We start from the raw sequence: 20,027 nt of genomic DNA on the forward strand, positions 1-20,027 counted from the left end.
AAAAACTGTACCTAAGAGTCCAAGGGTATTGTATGCAAAAACGATATCAAGAACATACAAAGGCATCTTCTAGTCAAAACTAGATCTAGTACTATAATAGAGAAGCACAAAGTCTATAACATCCTAGATGTCTAAGTACCCAAGCATTTCCAAGACAAAGTAAACATACGAAATCTAGCTAGAAGCAATACCAAATATAGCTGGAGGCAGTACCTATAGATCCCAAAGAGACCATGTAAAAGTATTTGACACATCCCTAGAGTCATTAAAAGTACCAAACAGTATTGTATGCACTAGAGACCAAGGAGATGCCAAGGCAGTCCTAGAGAAATCTATGGTTGATGGTATAGCAAGGGAGCACCAAAGCAGCTAGAGACAATACCAAAAAGACTAGACGCTGGAATTAATAACTACCAAAGAGACTATGGAAAGGTGCCAAGACTAACAATTGACACTATGCCAAGGAGGAACCAAAATGGTCCCACACTACACCAAGGGTACTTATGCACCAAAGGGATCAAGAACATACCAAGGCATCGTCTAGTAAAAGCTAGATTTGGTACTATAACAAGGAAGCACCAAGGCAGTACCATCCTAGATGACTAAGTACCCAAGCACTTCCAAGAAAAACTAAACATACCAAATCTAGCTAGAAGCAATACCAAATATAGTTTGAGGTAGTTACTATAAATCCCAAAGAGACCATGGAAAAGTACTCGAGACTGCCCTACAATCATTAAAAGTACCAAACAGTATTGTATGCACCAAAGACGAAGGAGATGCCAAGGCAGTCCTAGAGAAATCTATGATTGGTGGTATATCAAGGGAGAACCAAGGAAGCTAGAGACAATACCAAAAATACTAGAAGGCAAGAATTAAAAGCTACCAAAGAAACTATGGAAAGTTACCAAGACTAAACAATTGGCACTATGCCAAGGAGGTACCAAAGTGGTCCCATTCTACAATGGTAAGGTTTAAGGCACTGCCAACACAATGCAAAGGACCAAAACTACCTACCAAAATAGAGTATCAAAGAGTCAAAGGGTACTTACGCAGGAAAGAGATCACAAACATACCAAGGAAAAGCTAGATTTGATACTATAACAAGGAAGCACCAAGGCAGTACCATCCTAGATGTCTAAGTACCCACGAACTTCCAAGACAAAGTAAACATACCAAAGCTAGCTAGAAGCAATACCGAATACAATGGGAGGCAGTATCTACAAATACCAAAGAGACCATAAACAATTACCTGATATAGCCGTACAATCATTAAAAGTACCAAACAATATTGTATGCACCAAAGACCAAGGAAATGCAGTCCCAGAGAAAGCTATGATTGGCGTTATATCAAGGAAGCCTCAAGGTAGTACCAAGAAAAAGTAAACTACCAAAGTTAGGTAGAATTCATACAAAGATTATCTAGGGTAGTGTTTATAAATACCAAGGAGACCATGGAAAGGTACTAAAGACAATTCTACAGTAGTCAATAGTGCCAAAGAGTATTGTATCCACCAAAGACCAAGGATGCTGATGTACAAGGGAAACCTTCAACTATATGCATAATTCAAAATTGCAAGATGTATTATCAAAATGCATTACACAAATACCAATGAAGTATCAAATGTACCTAAAGTCACCTCTTTATCATTAAATGGAATTTTGTCACTTGAAGATCTTGTAGTCGCATTGTACACAATTCAATGTCTGCCTTTATCTACTTCGCCACAATGTTGGACCCCTCACACCTAAGCTGTTCCTACTTTTTTAGACGGATTGAGGTACTCATCTCAAAGAGACTATCCATAGTGTGCTTGCTCTTGGCCGAAATCCTTTCCACCATTAACTTCAAATTAGCAACATAGTCACAGACTGGAAAAATATGCCGATAAGCCACGGCCCGGTCTCTGTGCACAAGTTTCTTCCTGATTGTGCAATGTGAGGCTTTTCCCTAGTGTAATGGGTAGCCTTAGAGGCACCATTTTCCTTTCTCCAACCCTCAATCTTCCGCTCCAATCCCCCTCCTCTTGCTCTACACATCTGAATAACGTTCTCACCAAACTTGGCCCATGCCACGGTGTGGCCAAAAGGGTCTTTCCTTGGTAGCATGGCACCTCTCGAAGCGTACCCTTGAGCAAAATTCATCGTAATATCTCCACAAGCTGGTGGTGCTTGATACACCTTGTGGAATAACAACATGCAACTATCTATGAAGCGAGGGTGCACGTGATTAAGATAAATCTTGGCACCTTTGTTGTGCTTAAACTTGAACACTATTAACCACTAATTCTCTGAGAGCATAACTTCATTTAGATCCTTTTGAAGCACCCCTAGTAGGCTTAGCCCATACACCTTGTGTAGCTCCTCTGCTATATGATAGAATTTTGTGAGCATAAGGTAATCTTCCATTCTGTTTTCCCCCACAAATATCATGTCAATTCACACATTCCAATAGTTAGAATGCTTTTTTTTACAACTTACATATAGTATCAAATCTCGTAACATACAAATTGGCATGTGTAGTGAAAATCTCAAACATGTAGCTTGCACTAGGACACATGCAAGACCTTGTTTTGAAAATCAGCTATCTTGAACCCTAAAAAACTACATCATTTATTTATGTATACATATCAAAAAATTATCAACTAATTGATGGGTGAAGCTTAGGTGGATGCAGGCGTGTAGACAAAAGCTTTTACAATATATAAGGTAAAGTTTCCCATGCACACTCCACTAAAAGAGTGGCTCTCACTGGGTGTAACTACATGCTTATGAGGATATGTTCCTACAGGTATACCAACAAGGGCTTGAGCCCAACAATCCCCCCTCAAGCCCAAACTAAACAGACCACTCTCATGATACCTTGAGTTTTTGGTGTACTCGTCAACCGTGAGTTTTAGGTTCTCTCACAACCAAGGATTTTGGTGTATCCATCACTTGGTGCTATGATAGTAGTGAACACCCCCCCCCCCCCCCCCCCCCCCCCCCCCCCCCTTCAATAGATAGGGTGTAGGTTAAAAAATAAGCTACCAAGAAATGGCATTTTTGGCTCATTTTGCCAAACCTTGGGTTTAAGGTGTACCCAATAGAAGTGCGACAAAAAATAGGACTTGAAACAAAAAATTGATATCTTGGGAGGTCTTACCACTCATGTGTGGCAGTGTCTATAGCCCATACAATTTATTTTGACTAGGAGAAGCATGAAAATAGTTGATTTAAAAAACATCATTTTCAGCGAAAAATATTTGAGATTCGTTGTTTCCATCAATCACGTGAATCTAGTTTTTACCCTTTTGAAAGCATCTATTTAAAGGATGATTTGTTTCACCACAATGAACACAAGGATTTTTCTTGAAATGGTCCTTTGTCTGGTGATTTTTGTGCCCACAAATGGCACAAGATCTGGTATAATGGATGGTTGAGATGAAGCTGAAGTAGAATCACAATCAGTGATTGCATAGGCATTGGGAGTATCAAAAGAACTGATGGGGGATACCACATTGGAGACTGTATATGCACTAGGTATAATGGGAGAATTGGTAAGGTATACCCTTGTTTCTTCTTCCTACAAGGAATTGATGATACCATCCAAGGAGGGCATTTGATCTTTGTCTTTTAAAACAGTAACAATCTGATGGAGTTTATCATGTAAAATTTATAACAAAACAGCTATGAGATCTTCTTCTAACACTAGGGCTTATACATAACCAAGTTGAGTTTTAATACTCTTCAAACGGTTAACTAAAGATGTAATGTTTTCATTGGCATGCATAGCAAGAGAGGCCAACTCCATCTTTAGACTCATCATTGAATACTTAGCTTTAGCACCAAAAACCTTCTCTACCTATATCCAGGTGGCACTAGAGATTGCATGTCATCCAAGTAGTGAGTAAAATCACCTTTGAGAGATGTCAAAATAATACCTAAATTATGCTTTAACTCATCCTTGCATTGTTGCTTAGTAGATAACGCTCTTGTAACTACAGTGGATGTGCCAGCTTCGTCAGTTGATAAGGGTTTCACAACACTCCACAAGTTCTTTTGCATCAAATATCCCTTCACTTTGATTTTTTCCAGGTGTGGAAGCCGGATCTGTTAAATTTTTCCACCTTCGATGCCATATTATAGTCTATTTCAGCATTTCAAGATGCTACAAGTTAGGCTGATTACTTGTTGCACTCTCACCAGTTACTTGTTGCAGATTGCTTTTGAGAAGTTATGCAAAATGACAACTTCGCCATGATAAACATTCTTTTGCTCAGGCTTAACAACTTGTGAGAGGTTGACGCTTTTCAAGATGTTTGCAAAATGGAAATTAAATCCACAATTTTATAAGCTTGGAAGGGAATCATCAAAATTTCCTGCTGAATAGCGGGCATCGAGCATATAGATGAGGGTATGAGTAAGCTTGTGAATAAACTCTTGCTTAAATCCCAAAGGCTCAACAAAGGGTGGCCGGTCCAAAGTGTGTGAAACTTTAAATGTGAAAATTTAAAACAAAATCTCTGTAATGGTTGTCGCAGTGCATAGAAAACCGAGCTAAATAGCTTTAGAGCAGCCGGTAGAAGAAAATTTGGAAGATGATGCAATGTTGAAACTTCACCAGCATGCCAAGGCAAAGATATTGAGGGGAACTTCAATGAATACTAAGCAAGTTGATAGGCTAACTTTTTCCTCTGCAAGCGGCTACCCCCGCGGTTGAGTGGAGCCGAGGCCTCCAAGAACATCAAGCTCTGATACTAGTGCTCGATGCAGCTAAGGTGGATGCAAGCGTGCACAACGTAACAAGAGAGAGAGCAGAGAGAGTCAACATAATAAGGAAAAACTTGCTAGCGTGCACAAGGTAACAAGAGAGAGAGCAGAGAGAGTCAACATAATAAGGAAAAACTTGCTATGTTGATTAGTTCAAAAGCTTTTACAATAGATAAGGTAAAAGTTTTCCATGCACACTCCTTTAGAAGATTGTCTCTCACTGGGTGTAACTGCATACTTATGAGGATATGTTCCTACTGGTATATAGACAAGGGCTTCAACACCACACTAATTTGCATTAATAGTGCTGCATTTAAAAATGTCCAATATGAAATTTTCATCATAGCATGCACAACTCACAATTGCTCTTCGATGTAGACATGTTGTCGTTGGCAAGGATAGAAGACCCTCCATGTTCAGATTGCACGACTGAGAAACTTAGCTTGCTTGCACAAGTATTTGGTGTCCTCACTTCCTCGGACGGCAGAGGTGATGTGGTCTTGGTCTTGTGAGGAGACGTGAGCTTGGATTTTCCCTCTGTAGGCTTGGCTGCTCTCTCAGGAGTGGACTTAGTAGTAGAATCCCTCCACGGGGACCTCATATAGCAACCAGCAAAGGGGACACCAAGAAGTGATTGGGATGAGCATAGCAAAGAGGATAGCCACACACCACAACTGAATGTAGAAGAAGCTTGTGTTGTAACAATAGGAAGGCCAATCGGCCTGTTAGTTCCAAGCGCAAAGGATAGCTTGTCTTACACACGGGATGGAACGATTTGAAGTCGTTGTCTTTGCAATCATTACACCGTGACACATATGTTTTAGGTCAGAAGTAGTTCATATTATAAAATTGGGAGTTTCCCCCCTCTAAAACATAGGAATATGACATCTTTTGTTTTATGGCCATAACAAAGTAGCACCAACCAAATGAATTCATTTTTTATTTTTTTTTGTACCACCATTACGTGCTTTCACCCAGATCTCTTAACTCTATCTCTTAAAACCCATTGAATCTGGGAACCTTCATCAAGTCAAAAACGCCATGATCTTTAAAATTTAGGACAGCTTGATACATGACTCTAGCTACTAAAAGGTGTTGCAAAAACTTTACCACATATATAGACAATAGATAAAGTACCTCGTTGCTTCCAACACATAGAAAGTGAAGAGAATTTGGTAACGACCAACACAAAATCCACATGTAGCAATATAAAATTTTTCCATCTATAAAGAATACCAAAAGTATCACAATGCAAGATCTCCATATGGAAAAGAAACAAATGTGGAAAGTTTGGAAACATCCACCCATGATCGATGAGTGTTCATATTCTTCAAAACTTGAAGGTGCCCACCACGACAAAAGGAGTATGTGAATATAATAGATGTTGAACTTGAAGAAGTAAAATCCATTGTTAAGCTGATTGGAGCTTCAATGTGAGGTCCCCAACCTGCCAATACCAAGATCGGGATGGGGTCCTTGACAGGTCTCTAGGCCTAATAAAAATCAGAGTCTCTAGACCAGAAAAAAATCCAAGGAATAGACCTTTACTATTAACAATGGCTTGGGTCTATAGCCCTAGAAGAAACCTAGTCCTGTCTCGCAGTGGAAACATGACAACATATTAAAATTCCAAATCTATTTCAGCCCTTTAACTTCCACAAGTTGGGGTAAGGTATCCTTAACCAATACTTTTTCCCCCCTAACAGATGTGAGGGCATAGCCACTCGTGGACTCCTCTTCCAAGTGAAAAAGTTTTCTAAATGTTTTTTGTGCGCATGGACGGATAGTTACCTGACTAATCAATCCCCACTTACCACCCGCACTCACATATGATTCTTTTGTTTTCTATTTACTATCACATTGTTTTAACACTTAAAATAATGGTTTCTTTTAACTTTCTGTCACAGTTATTCCTTCAATCAAGTATTAAAGACATCATTGTAAAGCATTCTTTTAACAAGCAGACATCTTTAAACTTAAGACATGGTACTGTCAATCAAAACATTGTCCATAATAACCATGACTAGTACTCTTCTTGTCTCAAGACCACCTAAGGGTTAAAAAACGGCATCCATTCCTTATTCACAATCCGGAGTGGATAAAACCCCACCCAAGGTTTCGGGTGCCCATAAACCAAACCAGTTGCCCATACAACCGGGTGGCTCCCCTAGGATAAAAATGGTATCCTAAGTTATGTAGAAACAACAAGACATGACACGGAGTAGAAACTCATCGTTCATGGGGGTAACCGACTTATCCATGGCTAGAAAGCCATCATTATCATCAATTTATACCAAGGAGTTGGAGGTGTCTTGAGACAAGCTATCTTAAAGATGATCGATCATATCTTTCCTAGTTCGACCAGCCTTAATTCAAACAATTCTTTCTTACTTTATAAACAAATGCATGTTGGTTCCTTGAAAGTTACCTTCCATTTTCGACCAATTATTCATTTTCTGATTCTTACTCACTTCTTACGTATGCAATGTTAACTTATAAAAGAACTTAAACTATTTAAAGACTTAATTGAATAATGGAAACCCACATGGGACTGATCGGCCATTTACTGCTACGATGGTGCCTGAAGATTCTCCTTTGTAGCCCTACTAACTCTGATAAATAGCATGTACTCATCTAACATGATTTCAGTTAAAATTAGCATAATTTGACTTAGATAAATATCTATACTAATTTTCTAACTTTGATATAATTATCACGGCTTTTTCATGATGTGATATAACTCTAATATATAGCATATAATCATCTAACATGATTTACCAGCTTTCCCCTTCAAGTTACCCTCAAAAACAGGGTTTTTGGACTAAGATAACTAGCTAAATTAAATTTTTGTGGCTAAGCTAGTTATCTTGGCTTCCTAATGATGTAGTGTAACTCTAAAAACTTTTTCAAAGCTATCTAATCTAATCTACTAATTTTTCCCTTTAATTTACCTTCAAAAATAGGTTTTCTAACTAAAATAATTAGCTAAATTAATTTTTTTATGGCTAAGCTAATTATCATGGATTTTTAATGACATATTCTAACTCTAAAAATTATCTCTAAGCTATCTAATATAATTTACTAATTTCCCCCTTTAATTGATTTTCAAAAATAGGGTTTTTTTACTAAGATAATTAGCTAAATTAATTTTTTGTGGCTAAGATAATTATCATGGATTCTTAAACATGTAAACTAATTCTGATTAATAGCACATAATTATCTAATATATTTTTTTAGTTTCCCCCTTTAATTTATGGTTAAAAATAATTAATTTCAGCTTAATTAAGTACTTAAATTAATTATCTACCAATTATTAATTCACCTTGTGTTTCTAACAACCTTTTCTAATTGTGATAATTAACTTAAGAATTTTTGACCTATTTAAATAGATTTTGCATTAATTTTTGATTAAAAATAGAGAATTTCTGCTTAATTAGTTACAAAAATTAATCAAAAAATTAAGAGATAACTTTCCTAGCATTTTGACATTCTAATACAGCTCTAATGATTATCTTATACTAATCTTAGTTTAATTAGTATAATTACCATTAATTTATGACCAAAAATATTAATTTCAATCCTAATATGGCTTAATAATTAATTAGATTAGTATCCCTAATCTTAATCTTATAAATTAACAGAGTAAGAGAGTAATTTAGAGTGTCCATAAGTTTAATCTTCTTAATTAATTAAATTAATTTAGAAAATATAGTAAATTAATATAATTTTGCTAATTAAAAAAGGGTTAAGCTAATTACCATGGATAATCAACTAGAGTTTTTGCTCTCTAGTGATTTTTGAGTAGAGTTCTCTCTAGGTGAGAGAGAAATGGCCAGGATGCCAAATTTGTTTCAAAATTGTGAAGCAAGGGGTCATATTTATAGGTTTTTGGGCACTCACACACTGGAAATGGCAGTAACTTTCTTCCCAAGGCATTCCTACAGCTCCACGAGTGCCCCTTGCTACTAATTCTAGCCTGGATAAGTTAGTTACTACCCCACACAGTCCCCCAGATACACAAAATCTAGTTTTTGCTATTATATGACCCTTTTTATGATTAATTTTGAAAATATCTGCAATTATCTGTAAATATCTAGGGATTTTATGATAAAATTATTTTACATTATTGATTATCAAAGCCTTATAATTTATTTAATTAAATTTAATCAACAGTGTAAACTTCAAGGGGCCATAACTATGCCAGTTTTTCAGAATTTAGTTATGAAAATTTCTAGCCCAGGGTTTGCTGTGCTTAAGATTCCAAAAATACCATTTTTTAATTGCTTTTGAGATAGTGTTTTTACCTGATTTCTTGATCAATGCTTTCTCCTAAAGCTTGCATTCATTCTTGACAGCTAGAAAGGTGGAGACCTTACAATCATCCCAACTTAAGAATTTGAGATGCCCTCATCTCAACCGAAACTGGGAAAGTCTTTGAGAAAAAAGGTTTCATTTTTCCAAGTGGCATCTTTTGTGGGATAATCTTTCCACTTTACCAAGCGTTACTAATTACTCTAAGAGTTCTTTCAAGTTTCAAGGATTCAATCTGGTTGATTACTCTAAGAGTTCTTTCAAGTTTCAAGGATTCAATCTGGTTGATTACTCTAAGAGTTCTTTCAAGTTTCAAGGATTCAATCTGGTTGTAGTTACTTGCTGGTCAATTTTTCCCCAAGAAACTCTCAGTGTTGAGCCCATCTTAAAAACCTTTACAAACCAATTGTATCATCTCGAGAACCAGGTTAAATCTATTCTATAAGAGATCCATTTATCCACCTTTTCAACATGAACGCGCTCGTTCTAACTGACCATTCAAATCAATCAGCGTTTGACAAGTACCATGTATTCGAGATTTGCCAATCTGAATGCACTTGACGTGCTCTTGCCATCTTGAGCAATCTGCATTTGGCACAAGCTTCCACTATTGCAGCAGAGGTATCCCCTCTGTGCTCTAACCTGGTTGACCAACATGATCATATCAAGAGTTCTTTTCGGCTTCTTATTGGTCTCGTACATTAATACTTTCATATCTGGGTCATTTTCCAAGGAAGGCTATCATGTGCACAAAGAATGTGAGTTGGTTTCTTGATAACTATCTCATCCTCAAGATTCAAATTCTTTTCTTACTATCAAGAACCTCTGTCTCATTTGCTAGATCAACCCTTAATTTCTTGATTGAATGGTAATTTAACTTTAGATTCCTTAAGTAATTTTGGGAAAGAAAAAAATGTATACCCTTATAATATATAAGTAACTCAAAGTTTTATATTATCGACTTATAGTGGTTTACAAAACTACCTATTGTTGTTGAGCTCTAGGATTACTAACTGTAGCCAAGCTAGTGGCTCTTTCATCTTCCTCGTTCATTAAAGTTGGTTCTCCCATGATTGCATAAGCTCTGGCTCCTCTTGCTCTTCCTCTACCTCGTCCTCCATTTCTACCTCCTCTTAGATTATCTCCTTGATTTTGAGGAATGGCTCTAGCAATAGTTCGAGGATTTTTCTCTTTAGGACAGTTATTCCTATAGTGCCCCATTTGATTTCATACATAGCACCTAACGTTTGGGAAGGTCTGCTCCAAGTTCACTGCTACAGCTACTCCACATTGTTGATATCCTTGGTTGAAAGCTCCCCTGGCTCGGTTCCTTCGGCTGCAAGAGGCTTAGCCCTGAGAAGAGCATCCTGAATTGATGTAGGTCTCATGGCTTCAAGACGTGTACTCAAGGGTTTATTGAGTCCTTTGACAGAAGCGGGCAATTTGTTGCTCCATGGTCATCTGGGGAGCATAGCGTCGTAAAGACACAAACTTGGTGTAGTACTCCTCTAGTGAAAGTCCTAACTGGCTTAGACCAAAGAATTCATTCATCTTGATATCATGATGTGCAGGAGGGAGATAGTGTTCTTTGATTGCCTAGCCTGCTTTATTTTCTCCCAAGGTGGACTACTTGTGGGATTATCTCTGTAGTGTTGCTTCCACCAAAGTTTGGCATCTCTGCTGAGACGGAACATACCCAGCATTGTTTGGTTTTCTAGAGAAGTTCCTGTAGCTTTGAAATAGTCACCCATAGCATCTAACCATGCTTTGGCATCTCGCTTTAAACTGGGTCCCTCTCCCTTGAAAGTAGGGAGTTGAACTTGCTTTAGTAGTAATTTTTTCACTTGACTAACAATTTAAAGGCTATTTATGCGAGTATTTCCCTGAGATTGAATTAGTGGAATTTAGTACCACATGAAATCTTTCTTACTTATACTTTTAACTTATCTCATAATCAAAATTTTTGTACACAGGATGAAGACCATTGCCAAACCATAAACAAAACTGCTTATAGCATACCCATGAGAACCATAGTATGTACAAGAGTTCACACAATCCACGAAGGTCTTACTATGCACAAAGGCGGCGACAATCCTATACTAGAATCTTGTGGACTTTGGGTGGATCAGATATAGGATCAAAATATACAACATCTTTTGGTCCACTAAAACTAGGGCCTACACCTATGGATCTAACTCTAACTGGGTAAATTACTTTAGACACCTGATCAAACACCCATTAATTCTGTGATACTTGGACATCATCTACCACAAGGGTTTTCTCTGGATTCTTTGTCCCAATGAAAAAGTATACTTCAATCACTTGAAGATTTTTAGCCCACGTGAAGATTTTTAGCCCACTTGAGTCTCTTCATATTTATTCTAAACCTTCTAACTCTCCCGTATCAATGAAGAAAATTCCACCAGATCTCAATCACTTTGATCCTCCAAGTGGGAGGAGAAAATTTCTTGTGTAACCATTTTATCACGCTTTTTTGCATTGAATAGTGTCGAGATAGGCAAGCCCTCATAAACCTAATGTTAAAATCCATGGATTTACGGTAGGCCTGATGGAAATATTCCTACAAAGATGTGGATAATTCTCTCTCTCTTTTGCTTTTCAGTTAAATACCTCTTTAATTGAATTTGTCAAAGATCACTTATTTCAACCTAATACCTTAAACTTTTCCCCAGGTCCAAGACTTTAATTAACACATGCTTTGATACCACTTGTGAGGTCCCCAACCCGCCAATACCAAGATGGGGATGGGGTCCTTGACATGTCTGTAGGCCTAATAAAAATCAGAGTCTCTAAACCAGAAAAAAATCCAAGGAATAAACATTTACCATTGACAATGGCTTGGGTCTATAGCCCTAGAAGAAGACCTAGTCCCGTCTCACAGCAAAAATGGGACAACATATTAAAAGTCCAAATCTATTTCGGCCCTATAACTTCCACAAGTTGGGCTAAGGTATCCTTAACCAACACTTTTTTCTCCCTAACAGATGTGAGGGTACAGCCGCTGGTGGACTCCTCTTCCAAGTGAAGAAGTTTCTAAACGTTTTTAGTGCGCATGGATGGTGACTAATCAGGTCCACCCGTCGATGATTGACAACCTTAGTCAATCCCCACTTACCACCCCGCACTCACACATGATTCTTTTGTTTATTTGCTATCACATTGTTTTAAGACTTAGAATAATGGTTTCTTTTAACTTTTCGTCACAATAATTTCTTCAATCAAGTTTTAAAGACAACATTGTAAAGCATTCTTTTAGCAAGTAGACACTTTTAAACTGAAGACATGGTACTGTCAACCAAAACATTGTCCATAATAACCATGACTAGTACTCTTCTTGTCTCAAGACCACCTAAGGGCGAAAAAACGGCATCCATTCCTTATTCACAATTCAGAGTGGATAAAACCCCACCCAAGGTTCCGGGTGCCCATACACCAAACCAGTTGCCCATACAACCGGGCGACTCCCCTAGGATAAAAACGGTATCCTAACTTATGTAGAAACATCAAGATATGACATGGAGTAGAAACTCATCGTTCATGGGGGTAACCGATTTATCCATGGCTGGAAAGCCATCAGTATCATCAATTTATACCAAGGAGTCGGAGGTGTCTTAAGATAAGCTGTCTTAAGGATGATCAATCATATCTTTCCTAATTCAACCAACCTTAATCCAAACAATTCTTTCCTACTTTATAAACAAATGCACGTTGATTTTCTTGGAAGTTACCTTCCATTTTTGACCAATTATTCATTTTTTGATTCTTACTCACTCCTTATGTATGCAATGTTAACTTATAAAAGAACTTAAACTATTTAAAGACTTCATTGAATAATGGAAACCCACATGGGACTAATCGACCATCTACTGCTGCACTGGCGCCTGAAGAGTCTCCTTTGTAGGCGAACTACTAGGCTCGGCTTCATCGTCCTACGGTGCTTTAGTTCTTTTTGGAGCTCTGGCGCCCTCATCATCAGATGTAGGATTGGCTCGGGACCTTTTAGGTGCCATAACTTCTTATCCTTATAAAAAGCACGTCTAATCATTAGGTAAATTATCCAAAAGCTACACTTAACCTTTGTATTCAATTTTAACCCAATCCAGGTTAAAATTGTAGTTTTAAATGGTAAACTCTTGATTTAGTAATTTCTTATTTGCCTATATAGGTATGAAAAGTTTTTCCACAGCTTTCCTAAGGGTTTTCTAAGCTTTCCTAATTTTCTTATAATTTACTTTATCTTTTTCCTAATTTCCTCGTCGAATTTTAAGCTTGGAATCTGCTTAATTTGAGCATAATATTTATTTTATTTATATTTTCTTAAATATTTTATTTCTTCAAATTTATATCACTGGTTACACTAACTATAATTTTCCTAGAAACTTTTGATCGCAAAGTCTATTTATTTTAAGTAATCTTTTGCTAAAAATAGGACTTTTGGTCAATTATAATTTTCTAAATTGACTAATTAACTATGCTATAATTATTACAAGTATATAGTAATATTTTTGACCTCTCGTAATTATCTTGTAATTTTTCAACTTAATTATCTAATTTCCATCTTTCATTTTTAGCTAAGATTAGTCCAGTTTGACTTAGATAAGTAGCTTTATTAATTTTCTAACTTTAACATAATTATCATGGATTTTTCATCATGTAAACTAAGTCTTATAAATAACATGTGCTCATCTAACATGATTTACTAATTTCCCCCTTTAGATTTTAGCTAAAATTAGTATAACTTGACTTAGATAAATATCTATATTAATTTTCTAACCTTGAGATAATTATCATAAATTTTTCATCATATAAGCTAACTGTGATAAGTAGCATGTAATAATCTAACATGATTTATCAAATTTTCCTTTTAATTTACCCTCAAAAATAGGGTTTTTGGACTAAGATAATTAGATAAATTAATTATTTGTGGCTAAGCTAATATATCATGGCTTTCTAATGATGTATTCTAACTCTAAAAACTATCTAATCTAATTTACTAATTGCCCCCTTTAATTTACCTTCAAAAATAGGTTTTTTAAACTAAGATAATTAGCTAGATTAATTTTTTGGGGATAAGATAATTATCATGGCTTTCTAATGACATATTCTAACTCTTCAAATTATCCCATAACTATCTAATATAATTTACTAATTTCCTCCTTTAATTTATTTTCAAGAATAGGGTTTTTAAACTAAGATAATATGCTAAATTAGTTTTTTATGGCTAAGCTAATTATCATGGCTTCTTAAACATGTAAACTAACTCTAATAAATATCACACATATATCTAACATGGTTTTCTAATGTCCCTCTTTAATTTATGGTTAAAAATAGTTAGTTTAAGCTTAATTAAATACTTAGATCAACTATCTACTAACGAGTAATTTACCCCGTGTTTTTAACAATATTTTTTAACTGTGATAATTAACTTAAAGTTTTTTAGATATTTAAATATATTTTGCATCAATTGTTTGATTAAAAATAACTAATTTCTGCTTAATTAATTACAAAAACTAATCAAAAAATCAAGAGATAATTTTCTTAGCATCTTGATAATCTAATCTAGCTTTGATAGTTATCTTATACTAATCTAAGTTTAATTAGTATAATTATCATTAATTTATGATCAAAAATATTAATTTTAGTCTTAATATGGCTTAATAATTAATTAGATTAGTATTCCTAATCTTAATCTAAGTAATCAGTACAGTATTAAGAATTAAAAGAGTAATTAGAGTGTAGGTAAGTTTAATCTTTTTAATCAATTAAATTAATTAAGAAAATATAGGTAAATTAGCATAATTTTACTAATTAAAAAAGGGTTAAGCTAATTATCGTGGATAATCAACTAGAGTTTTTGCTCTCTAGTGATTTTTGAGTAGAGTTCTCTCTAGGTGAGAGAGGAATGGCCAGGACTTCGAGTCTTCCTTCACAAAATTTATAGGTTTTTGGGCACTCATAGGCTGAAAATGGTAGTAACTTACATCCCAAGGCAGCCCTACAACACCACAAGTGCCCCCTGCTATTAATTCCACCCTGGGCAAGTTGATTACTACCCCACACAGCCCCCCAGATACACAAAATCTATTTTTTGCTATTATCTGACCCTTTTCATGATTAATTTCGGAAATATCTGCAATTATCTATAAATATCTAGGGATTTTATGATAAAAGTATTTTACAATGTTGATTACCAAAACCTTACAATTTATTTAATTAAATCTTATTAACAATGTAAACTTCTAGGGGCCATAACTATGCTAGTTTTTATCAGAATTTAGTTCTAAAAATTTCTAGCACGAGGTTTGCTATGCTTAAGAATCCAAAAATACCAATTTTTAATTTCTTTTGAGATAGTGTTTTTACCTGACTTCTGATCAATGCTTTCTTCTAAAGCTTGAGTTCATTCTTGACAGCTAGAAAGGTGGAGACCTTACATTCAAAGGCTTGAATTATCCTGCTAGGAGAGAGTACCATGAATGAAATGCAACCCACTAATACACCATTGAAGAGAATAATATCTTTTTGCTCTATGATCCTATTTCTCCCATGTCGTCCATCCACTTCTAAACACCCCTTTGAAAAGGTTGAAACTGCTCACATTCTCCCACCTTCAAGGCTGATTGGTTACTCACTAGAACTAAGACATATGTTGCCTCTTCTACACTAGGCTATTTTGTGTTTGGCATACATGGGTCATGCCACATCATTTTAACAACCTCCCACGATTCTTGAAGGTCATATTCATGTGGATCCACTTCACACTCTTCTACTTTGTTTTGGAGTAGAAAATCTATGTCCACCACCATCTCTCTATGATCAATGTAGTATATGACCTCCCTACCCAGGATTTCCTCTTCTTCTTCACCCTCTTCTTCCACACAAGAGGCACTCTCAAAAAATTCCATCAATCCAAAGTTACCTTCAAGGTCTTGATTCTGCATAGAGTTGCATTGCACAAGAGCTTCCCTTACTTTGACTGGAGATTGGCCCTCCAAAAGATCAAATTTGTTATCCTCTATTAAGGCATCCTTACTATCATTTGTAGAATCCTCCTCTAAATGCAAGTTTGGATAAAGAAATGCAACAGAGTATTTATCACACACTTGAGCACTTGGATCATAAGTAAGCATATATTCATTGTGATTATCAAAAAGTTTATCTTCATTAGCTATTGGGGTGGAAGAAAAGAACCATTGCAAATGATAAGACTCTTTGATTGAAACATCTTTTTGCTGGTATGTCTTCTTCACATCGTATGCAACTCCATTCTCGATGTAGAAGTATCTACAAAACTTCCTCCGGGAAATACAGACCCCTTCTTCAAAGGTAGAGGGTCCACTACAAGAAACCTTTGTCTTTAGAAAAGGAGACAAGACACCAGTAAGTTGATCCATTTTCACATAATCTAGAAAAGTTGAAGTGAATCCATATCTTGCACATTAATGAGAAAACTCTTTGTCGTATGCGTATTAGTATTCACCATTTTGTTGATGTCTTTTTAGTGAAGCCCATGATTTCTCCATTGGTGGAACTTTGAAAAATTCAATCTTCAAATCTCTAGATATCTCGGCATAGCCTTCTCCAATTTGAGAAGACATACTGCAAAATCATTGCTCCGCATTGCCTCTAAGACATAGCAACAAAAATTCCCCCTTCTTGACAACATCCCTTTTGCCAAGGATATGGCATATCATTCTAAAATCTACAAGAAAATTTTCAACATCCTTGTCTAAAGTCCCAAAGAATATTGGGATATTTTCAAATGTATGGCACCTCATAGTTTACCAATGAAATGAAATCACATGAAGGCTAGTTCCAAACAATCACTCTTTCTCATGAAATAAAATTATCTTGTTAGAGAACATCAATTCATCCAAATAAAAGAGACCAGTCCCCTTATTCACAAGGAAATGTTTGGTTCTAGTGTGAATCTTTGTGTGTAATTTTTTTTTTAATGCTAATTCTAACCAGATCCTAGATCAGTTATAGCTCTTTTGAAACAAAACTATACACACACACACACACTATTTTGCAAGGCTATAATTTGTTTTAGAGTAAGATGAAAACATGCACATCAAATGAAGTGTGGAAGTCAATAAAAGGCAAAATAATAGGTTGAGGAGCTGCTAAATTTTTTGTGACCTTTTGTGCACTAAACAAGAATACCATTCATGCACTGTTGAAAATGGATCTTTCTACCAGTTGTGTGACGTTGATCCTAATATGAGATGCAAAATGAAATGGGTAGAAATTGATTCCTGGCCTACTGTCCATAGTACACCTCTCAAAATCGTACCCTGGAGCAAACTTCATTGTAATCTCTCCACAAGATGGTGATGCCTGATACACCTTGTCAAAGAGCATCTTGCAGTTGTGTATGAAGCAAGGGTGCACATTATTAAGATAAATCTTGGCACCTTTGTTGTGCTTAAACTTGAAAAATGCTAACCACTAATCCTCTGGTAGAATAACTTCATTTAGGTCCTTTGGAAGCACCTCTAGTAGGCTTAGCCCATACTCCTCGTGTATCTCCTCTACTATATCACATAATTTTGTGAGCATATTCTTCAAATCTTAAAGGAGTTTAGTGCACAAGACAATAGGAATATGTGAAGAGAGGAGAGGTTAAACTCAAAGAAGTGAAACCCATTGTTAAGCTGATTGGAGCTTCAAAGGCTTCTATTTTCCTGCTAGGAGAGAGTACCATGAATGAAATGCCACCCACTAATACACCATTGGAGAGAATAATATCTTTTTTCTCTATGATCCTATTTCTCCAATGTCCTCCATCCACTTCTAAACACCCCCTTTGACAAGGTTGAAACTCCTCACATTCTCCCACCTCCAAGGCTATTTGGTTACTCACTAGAACTAAGACATACGTTGCTTCTTCTACACTAGTTTCTTTTGTGCTTGGCATACATGGGCCATGCCACATCATTTTAACAACCTCCCACAATTCTTGAAGGTCATATTCATGTGGATCCACTTTGCACTCTTCTACTTTGCTTTAAAATAAACAATCTATGACCACAATCATCTCCATATGATCAATGTAGTATATAACATTACTAACCATGATTCCTCTTTTTCTTCACCCTCTTCTTTCACACAAGAAGCACTCTAAAAAATCTCCATCAATTCAAAGTTACCTTCAAGGTCTTGATTCTCCATAGACCTGCATTGCACAAGAGCTTCCCTTTCTTTGAGTGGAAATTGGACCTCCAAAAGATCAAATTTGTTATCCTCTATTAAGGCATCCTCAATGTCATTTGTAGAATCCTCCTCTAAATGCAAGTTTGGATAAAGAAATGCAACAGAGTATGTTTCACACACTTGAGCACTTGGATCATAAGTAAGCATACATTCATTGTGGTTATTAAAAAATTTATCATCATTAGGTATTGGGGTAGAATAAAAGAACCGTTGCAAATGATAAGACACTTTGACTGAAACATCTTTTTGTTGGTACATCTTCTAAGACCATATTAGGTATTATGGTAGAAATCCCGTGTTATGAGAATCTCCAAATTGACCAAATTCATGTAATTTGGAATTTCCAACTTAAAGTGTGAAAAAAGAAGACAAACTAGAGTGAAAATCTTATTGGATTGTGGTGTTGATAAACACCAAAATTCAAGAGGATGAACAAAGCATGAATTTGAAGAAACTCTCTTAATTAAATAAAATAAACAAAGGTTGATACAACTAGAGATCTTGTTTACAAAATTGACTCTTATAGTCAATGTAGAAGCTCCGCATAATCTACTCCAAATTTGATACCATATCCAAATTTTGATCCAAGCGTGGTTGATGTGCATGAGAAAGACTTGCTTTAAATTTTAGAGCATGACTTTTTGGAATATTAATTCTAGAAAATGGTCCTTCTTTGTTGGGTCTCCATGACCAAACGATTCCATCTACCATTTCCTACTTGTGGGTCCTTGCAATTGATAGCCCAAAAACCCTTCCAGCAACTAGTGTAAGCTTGAGTATCCATCATCCCACTCTTTCTTGCACAAGGTGCCTAATATTGAATCATTTTTTTTTTGTAGTTTGGTGATGTAGGCTCGTTATCAATGTCTGATAAAGCCATTGCGAGCCAAACTGGATAGATTTCCATGTCACTTGGTCTATCTCGTTGAGAACCACAAAAATGATCATTCAACTCTTCAAGGTCTAGGAATATTTTTTCTCCTTGTTGTAAGCTCATTGTAGTGGATTGTAGGTGACAAGAGTCCTGAGTTGTTGGCTAACAATTTTCGTACAAGCCTCCCTCTAATATGGTTGCTTTTCCAAGCTCGTCAATCACCTTACTCCAGTAATATATCACACGTCTATAATACTGTGGCACATTTGAAACATTCCCTAGATTTTGCCAAAACTTAATATAATTCTTCAACCCTAAAATCACTTCTTTGTGAGCATTGACATGTTCTACAATTGGCACCAAAGGTGGATCTCCATGTGGCAACATTGGATTACCTTCTATGTCTGTTTTCCAAAGGCGAATGCTTCCACTTCAGCTTGATACACCTACATGTGCCTTATACTACATCATTGGTGTCTCATCTTGCATAAAAAAGCTAAATTGAAGTGGTTTGGAATGTCCAACAAGTATGTATTTTCAATCACAAAGATAACCATCACAATATTGCTTGAAATCGGGGACCTTTTCAAGCAAAAATGGGATCGGAGATGAAGATGAGCTATTTCATAATGTATCCATCAAGTGTGGCAAAGTATATGTTTGTGTAACTCTCAATTTCTTTGAAAACTTATTGAACATGGCATCTATGTCCTCATGTGTATGCCCAACCATCAAAAATCCTAGTTGAATGGTTTTGAAAACACCCCTTGCAACAAGCATTGACAAATAGGCAAATAAGTATCGATTTTTGTTTTGCCTTGCACAATTATCCAATTTTAGTAACAAGTTGTCT

Source organism: Adiantum capillus-veneris, chromosome 14 (genome assembly GCF_014529385.1).
Source record: "Adiantum capillus-veneris isolate H3 chromosome 14, ASM1452938v2, whole genome shotgun sequence".
In the NCBI taxonomy this organism is placed as follows: domain Eukaryota; kingdom Viridiplantae; phylum Streptophyta; class Polypodiopsida; order Polypodiales; family Pteridaceae; genus Adiantum; species Adiantum capillus-veneris.